The sequence below is a fragment of the Pangasianodon hypophthalmus genome, chromosome 8, assembly GCF_027358585.1.
Source record: "Pangasianodon hypophthalmus isolate fPanHyp1 chromosome 8, fPanHyp1.pri, whole genome shotgun sequence".
NCBI lineage: Eukaryota > Metazoa > Chordata > Actinopteri > Siluriformes > Pangasiidae > Pangasianodon > Pangasianodon hypophthalmus.
Window position 1 is genome coordinate 27,764,383 of NC_069717.1, and position 13,615 is coordinate 27,777,997.

Below are 13,615 nucleotides of genomic sequence, written 5' to 3' on the forward strand. Positions count from 1 at the left end.
GCAGTGTGTAACTGTAACTCGCAGTGGTGTCTGTGGTTAGCACATTACACCAAAACCATTTCTGACATTCATACTTCCTGTGGTGCAACAGGCTCAATAGTCTTTTAGGTAAAATCACAAAATCACAAAAATCTCTTGTACAGCTCTAATCTCGAGTTTCGTCATGAGCTTTCAGGGACTGAAGGATGTGGCTTGTCTTTTATTAATCACACTGTGGGAAGATTATGTATGATTTCCATCTTATTTTGAAAAAAGGTACCACGAGGCTAAAGGCAATGAGTCTAGAGTTTGTGTTACTTTTCTACATTTACATTTTAAACTATATTTATTGGCCTGAGAATTCAGTCACATTTTCCCCTTTAGTTTATGCACGCCTTTTATTATTAACAATGCTTTGAATTTAATATATGGAAATTGTATATTTGATGTTTACTTTCTGTGGGAGTAGGTGGGATTGGTCAAACTTTCTGCAGGAGTGGATCGGATTTTTTCAGAAGTGTCTGCAAGTGTGGGCAGGGTCAGTCAAGAGTATCTACAGGGCCACAGGGGATTGGTCAGGAAGGGGGAGCAGGCAGGATCACTCAAAATTTCTGCAGGAGTGGACGTGATCAGTTAAAGTTTTCTTCGGGAGCAAGTGGGATTGGTCAAACATACTGCAGGAGCTTGCATGATTTGTACAACTTTTCTGCAGGAGCAAGTGGGATTTGGAAACTTTTCTGCAAGGGTACACAGGATTGTGGTAGGTCAGTGGTTAAGATGTTGGTCTACTGACCAGAAGGTTGTGAGTTTAATTTCCAGTACGACCAAGCTGCCATTGAGTACAGCCCTTAATCCTCAACTCAGTTGTATAAAAGATGTAAATTGGTCTGGACAAGAATGTCTGCCAAATAATGTAATGTAAGAACTGAGGGGGCAGGTTTTGTCAAAAGTATCTGCAGGACCACACGGGATTGGTCAGGAGTGTCTGTGGGAGCAGGCGGGATTGCTCAAAATTTCTGCAGGAGTGGACGTGATTGGTTGAAGTTTTCTTCGGGAGCAAGTGGGTTTGGTCAAACATACCTCAGGAGCTCTCATGATTTGTAAACTTTTCTTCCAGCACCCACAGGGTTGTGATAGTTCAGTGGTTACAATGTTGGTCTGCTAAACAGAAGATTGTGAGTTCAAGTTGCAGCACTATCAAGCTGCCACTGAGTAAAGCCCTTAACCCTCATCTCAGCTATATAAATGATAAAAATGTAAGTTAGTCTGGACAAGAATATCTTCCAAATAAATGTAATGTAAGGATGGGACAGGTAGTTTTTGTCAAGAATATCTGCAGGACCACATGGGATTGGTGAAGAGGATCTGTAGGAGCAGATAGGATTTGTCAAAATTTCAAAAAGTCGAAGGTTTAGAAGGAGTTCACGGGATTGGTCAAACTTTCTGCAGGTGCAGGAAGGATTGGTCAAACTTTCTACAGGTGCAGGTGGGATTGGTCAAGAATGTTTGCGGGAGTGGGAATGATTGTTCAAACTTTCTGTAGGAGTGGATGAAGTTGGTCAAACTTTCTGCAGAAGCAGACAGGATCAGTCAAATGTGTGCAAGAGTGGGCAGGATTGGACACCAGTATCTGTGGGAGTGAGCAGGATTGGACACCAGTAACTGTGGGAGTGGGCAGGATTGGACACCAGTAACTGTGGGAGTGGGCAGGATTGGACACCAGTAACTGTGGGAGTGGGCAGGATTGGACACCAGTATCTGTGGGAGTGAGCAGGATTGGACACCAGTAACTGTGGGAGTGGGCAGGATTGGACACCAGTAACTGTGGGAGTGGGCAGGATTGGACACCAGTAACTGTGGGAGTGGGCAGGATTGGACACCAGTATCTGTTGGAGTGAGCAGGATTGGACACCAGTAACTGTGGGAGTGGGCAGGATTGGACACCAGTAACTGTGGGAGTGAGCAGGATTGGACACCAGTATCTGTGGGAGTGAGCAGGATTGGACACCAGTAACTGTGGGAGTGAGCAGGATTGGACACCAGTAACTGTGGGAGTGGGCAGGATTGGACACCAGTATCTGTGGGAGTGAGCAGGATTGGACACCAGTAACTGTGGGAGTGGGCAGGATTGGTCATGAATGTCTGCAAGAGTGTATGGGATTGGTCAAAAGTTCTGCAGGAATAGCCAGGATTGGTAAAACTGTGTACAGGATTGGTCCAACTTTCTGCAGGAGTTGGCAGGATTTGTCAAGAGTGTCTGCAAAAGCGGTCAAACGTTCTGCAGGAGTGGACAGAATTAAACAAAATTAAGTCAGGCTTTCTACAGGAGCTGGAGGAATTGGTCACGAGTGTCTGCAGGCAGGCAGGATTGATCAAGAGAGTCTGTGGAGCAGGGTGAGATTGGGCAGTTTTGTTTTTTTTTTGAGGGAAAGGGGGAGATTAGTTAAAATTTCTGCAGGAGTGGATGGAATTGGTTAAACTTTCTGCTGGAGCAAACAGGATTGGTCAAGCATGTTTGCAGGAGTGGACAGGATCATTCAAACTTTCTGCAGGACCATGTGGGATTGGTCAAAATTCCTTTGGGAAATGACAGGAGTGGGATTAATAAACAGTCCTGCTCACACCTCTACTTTAAAAATATGTAGTCGATTGTGGTTTGCAGCAGATGCATTGATGATTCAGTTTGAGATTTCGGCCGGAGTGTCCCTTTAACCACTGAGCTCCAACACCCCTGTGCCTTACAGACGTAAATGACTGACTACTATTATGAGTCACTGTCTGAAATATAGAGCTTTTTCAGCTAGAAAACACAAAATGTTTTTAGTACAATTCCAAATATTATTGTGAACAGTATGCTTTTTTTGTATTCTGTGTGCAGTTGTGGTGAAGTGGGACCCGAACAGAAGCACTGTGTGTCAAACACACAGCAGTTTCCTGGAATAAGAGAAATCAACATGGGGATTTTCTGTTTTATAACCCCAAAGTTTCACTATCGGTGCAAAAGACAGAGTTTACATTTCCCCTTTTTTTTCTGAGAGCAGAATCGATTTTTAGCTGAAATTATAACCGAAAAATTTTCCCCATATGCATATATGCAATTATTCACCATACCATTCTGTCTGATCTCGGATCTTTTTGTAGTTCCTTTAATACTGAATACAATTTGCATATCAACATTTAAACTTCTTTAAATGTTTTACAGCAGGTGCAAAAGAAAAAAAAAAAAAAGCTAAACATGAATAACAATAAAACTAAAAAAAAGGAGCAAGTGGCTGTTACACTATATTCACACACTAATATTCTGTGTGCACTTTATTCTCACTTCTGCAAGTTGTTTTTGCGTCACGAGGAAGCTATGAAGTCAACGTCCTCTGCATGGGGTCATGCTGAATTTTAGCACAATATGAACTTTATTCAGAAAAAGGAAGTTAGAAATGTCTTGATGGAAAAAATATCACCACACTTCTGCAAAAGCTGAGCGGAACTGCAGACCAGCCTTGTCCTGCTGTCTGGGGACAGGAGCTGGAGATGGCTCAATTTCACCCCTAAATTCTACATTTAAGAGTTGGAATCAGAAATATGAACCCTCGGGAGTGAAACGGACCCGGGGATGAGATGAAATGATTGAAGAAGAAGGCTGTAAATCTAATCTCTCTTGTGCATTCAAAGGCGTTACACAACCACACTGTATTATTCAGCTTCACTTCTCTCAAAAATGTCCACCAACTTTCTCAGAAATGTTTCAGGCTGATGCGCAGCTGCTAAAGCACCTTGTGTCATATGTCATAACTTAACATAAGCATAGGATGGAAATGTGTTAATCTGAACAGTCAAAGGAAAACTCAGCATTGTGGGTAATACCAACTCCTGAATCGAGTCACTCCAAAACACATGTGACGTCTAAACCTGTGTGTGTGTGATTAATCTTTCAACGGACATCAATATCAGATTCCTGTATGGCCTCCAGATTCTAAAATTATAGATGTTTGCTAATCTTGGAGAGTTTTTTTTTTATAATGACTGTAACTGTGTTTAATTCTTTAGCCCATTCATGTACCTCATACTTTTTATACTTTTATTTTTTCCATGTTTAGCATGTTTTACAATATGCTTACATTGTAAATTGCCTAAAGATGTTATGTACTGTAGATCGGTCTTATTAATAATATTAGTACTGATATTAGCATTCAAACTTCCCTTGTACCAAACATAGTCAAAATTTACGTATTTAATCATTTCGTAGCACAACAGTTCAGGCAACAGACATCCAAAAATCTAAATATAACCGAACATAATCAGGCATTATTGCTTTATTTTAAAATCTGTTTAGATTTCAGGATTAAATGTCAATGATAACTGAAGCATAATAAACACTGTTTGTTGTGTACCACCTCTTTGGAGCATAAAACCAAAAATAAAACCTGAAATCCACTTCCCTGTTTTTATGTTTGAAGGAAGAAACGGTTAGTTATATGGAATGTATTACATTTTAGATTAAAGAGGAACAAAAACAGTCGTGGTTTCTTTTGATCAGCTTTAGTGATAATGAACCATGTTCCACTGATATTAATGTGTAGTATCTGTACACAAAATGATCGACTTGTCGGTTAAAATCTTAAATATATTTCTTATATAGATATTAAATATATTTAAGAAATCATGCTCACTGTTCCCAGGAACGTGAGTCAGATGAAGATTTCAGTGCGTTGAGCGGGATGACGAGATTTCTGGTTAACTCTTTAATGTCTTTCTGCATCTGGACTGTTTTTTACCTTTATTCTCTATTTCTCTCTCTCTCTTTTTCTCTGCCTGAGATGAATAAAAGGGGAATTTTGTCTCCTCTGCTTTCACACACACGTCTTTGAGGCCCCGAGTCCTTTGCTGTTCCACTCAGTGACTCACTCGCACGTATTTACAATTTCTGAACTCCCTCCATTACCCCACTTTAACTGCCTACTTGAGTGCGAATGTGGAACTCCAGAATCGACTCAGCAGCTACACAACAGAGTTAAAATTCACCTTTTACATACTGTGACTTTCCTACTTTCTAAACAGCATCAAGATCATCAGCTGCTGCTTTACTGAACATCCACAGACCTATCGGAAAAGCTGAGGAACAATTTTTACGCTCCAAAAAATTTGGAACTTGATCGAAACTGATTTGAAAGTACATGTATTTTTCGGTAATAATTATTATAATAATTATATGTATACCGTAAAACAATTTGAGCTACATTGCTAAATGTTCCTAAAGGTGCTATTAAAGTATATTTTTATTATCACTAATCTTACGGTGGGTAATATTGTCAACAATTCCAGCAATTCCACTCCAGAATTGTGGTTCATTCTCTTAATCTCGTACTGAATATAGAAATAAAAAATGGCACCCCTGCAACATCCGTTTGCCAAAACCAGTTCTTTACCCAGGGCGCCAATACTTTTGGAGCTGACTGCATTGTACCACATTTGAAGACTGCTGACGTTTTTTTCCATTGCTTGTCACTCGGTATGCTCGAGGGTGTGACACTGGCTGGAAAGCAAAACAGGGGAAGTACATTAGTCTCTTGTGTATTAGTGTTTTTACTGAAATGATGACCACATGATGGTTATGATTCGTTACCACTGAGTCAAATGTCTCTCTGAGCCTCAATCAAAAGTGTTCACTGATGGAGACGAGAGCATTCCCTCATCTGGCACACGCTTTTACTCCAAAGTCAAGTGAATCCAATCCAAGCATGCAGCTGAATATTTAAGGGTTAATGGCTAAACGCAAAAAAAAGTGATTGGCCCCAAAAATCCTGGTGATAATGATTGCAAAGATAAAGGCAACCAAATCCAAAACGTAATCCAGGAAGGAACATTGAGAGGAACCTGATTCAGAAGGGAACCCATCCTCTTCTGGATGACACCTGATACTAAGTATGTTTTGTAGTTGTGCATCGCTGGTATCACTAGTTATTTAAGTATGTGACATCAAAGAGCAATTTTACGTAGTAACAGACTGCTTAGCAACCGTTATTTTTTACGTCTTCACACAGATGTGCACGGTTTCTTTGTGCACTCAAATTGTCCTGCCTCCTATTCATATCCATAATATTGAATATGATCGTTCAGAATTCTTAGTCCTGCTCAGAGGTCTGTGGGTGTGAGTGTGGTCCGAATATTGCAACCAAACAGATTGTTTGATGTGGTGTTGAGCGGCATCCATGTTCAAAGCCACACACTGAAATCTGTGCAGAAAAAGATGGAGGAAGACGTAATAATAGCAGGTGATATGAGGTGTTCCTGTACTCTTCACCGTTGTGCGTGAGAACAGAACAAAACTAAACACTGTCATTCTGGACAGTTACGCTCACCGAACACTTTACTAATACTGGGAAGGGCCTACCTTTTCTCTCAAAACAGCTTCAATTCTTCGTGGCATGGATTCCACAAGATGTTGTCCAATAAGTTGGACTGGTCACTTCACACAGATATACAATATAAAAAAGGGCAGAGACGGCTTTTCCTCCTAAGACTGCTTAGGTCCTTCGACATCTGCAGGAAGATGCTACATATGTTTTACCAAACTACAGTAGCAAGTGTGCTGTTTTATGCTGCAGTCTGCAGGGGAGGCAGCTTTAAGCAGAAGGATGCAATGCGGGTGGACAAACTGGTGCAAAAAGCTTCTTCAGTGACTGGAATGAGGTTTGAATCACTGGAGGCCGTGGTGGAGAGACGCACACAGAAAAAGCTAGAGGCCATTGTGGAATACCCTGATCATCCCCTACACAACACCCTGATGGACCAGAGAAGCAGCTGCAGTGGACGACTCACCTCAGTGCGCTGCAGGACTGAACGATACAGGAGATCCTTCATCCCCACTGCCATCAGGCTCTACAACACCTTAGCCAATGGCAGATGACTAATCACTACTCTCATTACTTTACTACTTCACTACTTTACTACTCTCACTAATTTCTACTACTCTCACTACTTTTCAGTACTCTTACTACTTTCTTTCTTACTTATCTACAAGACTATCTGAATTTCCCTTCGGGGATTAATAAAGTTTATCTTATCTTATCTTATCTTATCCTATCTTATATGGTCCATGTTGACATGATTACATCACGCAATTCCTGCAGATGTTTCAGGTGCACTTTCAAGCTGCAAATATCCCATTCTACCACATCCCAAAGGTGTTAGATTCAGATCTGGTGACTGGGAAGGCCACTGAAGAACCCTGATGAACTGAAGAACTCTGAAGAACTCATTGTCATGTTCAAGAAACCAGTTTGAGATGACTTTTGCTTTGTGATATGATGCATTATCATGCTGGAATGATAAGCCATTAGGAGATGGGTAAATTGTGGTCATGAAGGGATGCACATGGTCAGCAACAGTACTCAAATAGGCTGTGGCATTCGAGCGATGATTGTATTAACGGGCCCAAAGTGTGCCAAGAAAACATTCCCCACACCATTACACCACCTCCACCAGCCTGGACTCTTGACACAAGGCAGTTTGGGTCTATGGTTCATGCGGTTGGCGCCAAATTCTGACCCTATCATCTGTGTACCTCAGCAGATTCATCAGACCAGGCTACGTTTTTCAGTCTTCAGCTTGAGCCTGAGCCCATCTGCCTCAAGTTTCGACATGTTGTGCATTCATGAGGTGCATTTTCTGCTCACCACAATTGTACAGAGTGGTTATCTGAGTTACTGTAGCCTTTCTGTCAGCTCGAACCAGTCTGGCCATTCTCTGTTGATCTCTCTCATCACCAAGGCATTTCCGTCTGCAGAACTGCTGCTCAATGGATGTTTTTCTTTATCGCACCGTTCTGAGTAAACTCTAGAGACTGTTGCGTGTGAAAATCCCTGGAGATCAGCAGTTATAGAAATACTCAAACCAGCCCATCTGGCACCAGCCACTATTAAAATCAAGGAGATCACATTTTTTTCCCCATTCCAATGGTCGTAGTGAACATTAACCGAAGCTTCTGGCCCAAAGCATCTGCATGATTTCATGCATGAGTAGGTTTACATGTGTTCCTAATAAAGTACTCAGGGAGTCTATATTTGTTTGCATTTTTTCACGCCCATGACTATCACTGTGACGTAGCCATGCAGTCAGAGCCCAGCTACGAGTGGGAAACAGTCAGTGAGCAGGAAAATACGTTTGTCTTTTAAGTGATTATTACTCAACCAACTGATTAATATGGAACATGAGCTAGCCAAGCAAAAAGGTCAGAACACTTTTATAAACATCAGATGTTGCCTTTATCGGTCTTTCCAGGATTTGGAACCCGGACTGAACCTGTCCCAAATCAGGAAAAGTTGATTCATGTGTTATTCTATAGCGATTTATGGGTTAGCATTGGGTCGTTACTCATTTTCTATCATTAGATAGACCTCCAGAAAACAATAAGAATTGCACAGATGAGTGTGGGTGGTGCTGATGATTAGAAGCATGGGGAAACTGATCTGTTCTGTAGGTGGTCTCAGATGAGAATGAGACTCATTTACAAATATTGGTTTCAAAATGACTTATCAAGTGTGGTAGAAGGCAATTCACACATACAGTACAGCTGTGCAGTTAATGGTTAAGGGTTTTGCCCAGCAGCCTAATAATCTCTGGTTTGAACCTGCTGGTCCCTCTTACAGAACATCTGAGCTTCTCCTGTGAGAAAAAAAATGGCCTGTATGAATAGCAGTTGTTGCCTTTCTTGTGCTGGAGAATATAAATTACACGGCTCTCACAAGGCTCTCACACAGCTCTTACACAGCTCTCACACGGCTCTCGGCAGTGTTAATCTGATATGCTCCACACACACGCACACACAAACACGCACATGGGGCCCTGCGATATTCTGAAAGCATGGTGTGATCTCAGACTGAGTAAGACCCGCTACTGAATCTGCCAGACTGAAACCTCCCTAATTTCCATTCCACTAATATCGCTTCAGACAATATCACATGTGTCAGATAATTGGGGGGTGGGTGTGGTGATGGTGGTGATGGCGGTTGGGGGGGGGGGGGGGGGTGTTGATGGGGGGGGGGGGGGGTGAGGATGGAGTCACAAAAGTAACATGGTAATATACTGGTGGAGATTTTAAAAGTGATGAACATCATGGACAATATTCTAAGAGTTTCCTTAACCATTTCTTTCTTTTACACTCTTATCAAAATAAATAAATAAAAAAAACTTCATACGCTGATTGTAAATACAGCTAATTGTCTCATACTTGCGGTTTGAACACAGGAAATCTACTCTGGATGGTGGAGGAGGAGGTACATTTTAAAGGGTTGCTGAAGGGTCATTTTGTTAATTCTTGCATTTTTGCTAGCTGTACACCTAACCATCAGATTTATTCCCTCTTTGCTGTTATAATAAACTCCACTCTTCTGGGAAGCTTTCCACTAGATGTTGGAGCGTGGCTGTGGGGATTTGTGATCATTCAGCTACAAGAGCATTAGTGAGGTCAGGCGCTGATGTTGGGATGTCGAGGAGGTCTGGGGTTCAGTCGGTGTTCCAGTTCATCCCAAAGGTGTTCAGTGGGGTTGAGGTCAGGGCTCTGTGCAGGACACTCGAGTTCTTCCACTCCAACCTTCACACACCATGTCTTCATGGAGCTCGCTTTGTGCACAACAACGTCTAAAGACTTACCTCTTCTTAAACTACTTAAATAAAAAAAAAAGAAAGAAGCTTTGTATTGTCTGAGCGCTTGTTACTATATTACCTCTCTAACAGAGTTTTTGAGCTGATGCTATTCTTAGTTTGTGAACTAGTGAACCAGTATTAGAATGTATTTACTGATAGAGACTTCAAAGCACTATTTTTTTTTTTAATGCCGCTCTGGATAAGGGCGTCTGCCAAATGCCGTAAAAATATAAATGTAAAATGTAAATGCATTGTCATGCTGGAACAGGTTTGAGTTCCAGTGAAGGGAAACTGTCATGCTACAGCATACAAAAACATTCCATGCAGTTGTGTGTATTAAACTTGTGTGACCCAAACATGGGTGTGATCAGTCAGGTGTCCACATATTTTTGGCTGTATAGTGTATGTTACTGAAAATGGAAGATATAATTTTGATCATGCTGATTTAGCCAGCTACATGAAGTAACAGTGCATAGCTACTTTAGCTCGGTTTTCAGTTTGACTGTTGAATGTGTTTGATCTGTGTCTGTCATCTGATTTGTGTGGAATATATATATATATAATAAATTTCCCTACTGCGCTACCAATAATAAGGTAACAACAATTTGTTTTAATTAATCATGTTGTTATTTCTAAAAAAAAAAAAAAAAAAGGGGGTTATTACAGTATGCTGAGCTCATGAGAAAATCCAGGGATTATCTCATCTGTTGTCTAATGATAATGACCCAAATAACTGTCATGTCATGAGAAATGAAATAAAAATAAATTCATTTTTACAGGAAATGCAAGAAAAGAATTTTTTTTTTTTTTAATCCAGGGCTTTCATAAAAAGTCATTTTTTCCCATCCATCTTTTCCCCTCACCAGTATTTCCATAACACTGCATTATGATTGGCTAATAGCTCTTAATCACAATGACTGATTACTCACTGTGAAGATTCCCCAACGATTGTATCAGTTTTCCCTTCACCTCTTTTATGCTAATTTTTGGGAGAAAAAGAGAATTAAAAAGCCACATATCTGGAAAAGCACCTCGATATGATGTATAAACATTTTTACGCCTAGCTGAGGTGGAAACCGTAGCCTAATATGATTATAAAAAAAATACATTTTATCCTATCTTTTTTAGGTTTTAGATTCAGAGTTATACAGGAAGTTCACAGGAAACTGTGATACTTGTCTCTGTGTTAATTGTTCACACCTTTTCACTTATCCCCTCAACACACACTATAGGTGTGTGTGTAGGTGTGAGATTGTGTATTGAAGGGGCTTACAGCAGCAGTAATACCACCTCTCAGGTTCCCAATAATGAAGAAAGGCGGATGTTTTGTCTAATATTTTTTACCAGAGAAACTCATCTTGGTGTGCCTGTCCTCTGGGCTGATGTCTCTGTTATTCGTTCTGACATTTAAAGGTTAAACTCGGTTAAATGTCAGGGACTATCCGGGCAGGTGGAAGACACAGAGAGAAAGAGAGATAGAAACAGATAGAGAGAGAGGCCCCTCCATAACACAGATCCGAAACTTTCAGCAGCCAAACCGGGTGCAGTACAAACCCAGCAAGCACAGAGCATCGTCATAACGGCTCGCAGATTCAAAACAAAGGCAGCTGTTAATATTTTTCTCTATAATCAGGATGGGGCTTTCCATTTTTCTTTTTTTTTTAAAACACCGTGTTCAAAATAGAGCGATATTCTGTGTCGTCGATTTAAAAATTTTGTAGCTTTGAGTTTAAATTTGGTTCAGAATTCATCTGGAAATTCATTGTAATTTTTTGTAATAAATAAAATACATTATAATTTTATTACTGCGATCTACTCTAATGCAGAAAATTAAAAAAAGAACTATTTTGATTTGCACAAGAACAAACTGGCATAAAAACTATTCTACACTTAAGAATAATGTGCACTTGCAGACAATACATCAGGCTGGAACTTAATCATTTCACGACTTGATTATCAAACTTACTTTCAGAGTTGTTGTTGTTGTTGAGGTAATATGTGCTCAGGGGAAATTCTGACGAGAACTTTCACCTGTGCCTCTTTAGACCCGCATACTCGTCTCTGGATCTGGGCAATCCCCCATTCTCCATCATTTCCAAGGAAACAAAAAAAGTACATAAAAACATAGATAAAACCTGATTACTGACAGATCAATACATGAATGCATAATTAAGATTGCTGTCTTACAGTTAATGGACGTGCAGGAATTTACGTATTTTCTAAAAACAGTCATGAAAAAGACAAAAAAACATGGTAAAAAAATTAAAATAAAACAAGTGAATTTTCTAGAATTTGTTTCATATTTTATACATTTATGTATCCAAACCCTTTCTGTAATTAATATTAATTTAAATTATTTTATGATTTAATATTTTTAATACAATTTAAAAGCAGAGTAGGATGTAATTATTTATAGCTGTAATTAGTCATTAATGTAGAACATTTGTCATTAACATTTAACATGAATGGAAAATGAAATATAAGACATAAATCTAGAGAAACAATAGTCATTAAGTTTTTTTATTATTATTTTTGGGAAATGACTCAAGTGAGAAAAACACTTAAACATTTTTTCCCCCAAACAGAAATGGGGTTAATATCATATTTATCAGAGTAAAATCAGAGTAAAATTAGTCATTTGCTACTTTGTATTGCAAATTAAAGCTAAAAGAAATAGTTATAATTGAATAAAGTTTAAACCCAAACATTTACAAGCGATGAATGGTTCTTCAATGGTTCTAAAAAAAATATATATATATATATATATATATATATATATATATAGGTTTTACTTTCTGACAGAAAAAAAAAACACATCTACAAAGGATCCTGCTGGAAAAATTATGTTTTTAAAATAAAAAAATAATATGTTGTTATATTCTTTTCTGTATCAGGTTAGTCACTGGTGTCACTTTTAATCAAAGGTAACTTTCTAAAAATATCAGATTTATTAAAATCAGTCAATTATGTCAGAAATCATTACAACTTTGTGGGATATGAAGCGCTGAAATGACGTAATAACATCGTCCATGCAGCGTCAGCTAGTTGTTACCATGGTAACGTTAGCTAGCTTACCTCAGTGAAGAAGGCGCCAATAGCTACCTCCTTTTTTCTTCATTAAAGTGAAGCAGTTTGTGTGTTTGCGTGACTTTCTGCAGATTCCGACAGACAGAAGTTGAAGACAGAAATGTTAGCACATTTTTTGTTCCCCCCGCAGTCCTCAGTGTCATCGCTAGCTAACCTGACTAGCATTAAATTTCAATAGGTCTTTTCTTTCTCTAAATAGAACTAACTAACATTGCAGTTAATTCAGAAATTGAAATGTTAAACAGGTTATTGCCATTTTAACATCTCACTTACCACAGGAGTGCTCTCTGAGGGGAAAATATGCCCTTTGCTAAATGAGTCAGCTCTTTGATTTGGCTGTTTGAGTCGGACCTTTGAGACGATTCGCTGAACTTCTGAAATTATTTTTGAAATTGAAATGAGCAGGACTGATGCTACAGTACAGATTTTAGAGTAAATGAAAACCCATTTGCTTGGAGACTGAAGAAATATTTAGTAATATTTCTTCAGTCTCCTAGGGTTATTAACCCTAACCCCTAACCCCTAACCGTAACCCCTAACCCCTAACCCTAACCCTAACCCCTAACCGTAACCCCTAACCCCAACCCCTAACCGTAACCCCTAACCCCTAACCCCTAACCCCTAACCCTAACCCTAACCCTAACCCCTAACCGTAACCCCTAACCCCTAACCGTAACCCCTAACCCTAACCCCTAACCCCTAACCCCTAACCCTAACCCCTAACCGTAACCCCTAACCCCTAACCCTAACCCCTAACTGTAACCCCTAACCCTAACCCCTAACCCCTAACCCTAACCCCTAACCGTAACCCCTAACCCTAACCCCAAACCCTAACCCTAACCCCTAACCCCTAACCCTAACCGTAACCCCTAACCCCTAACCCCTAACCCCTAACACTAACCCTAAC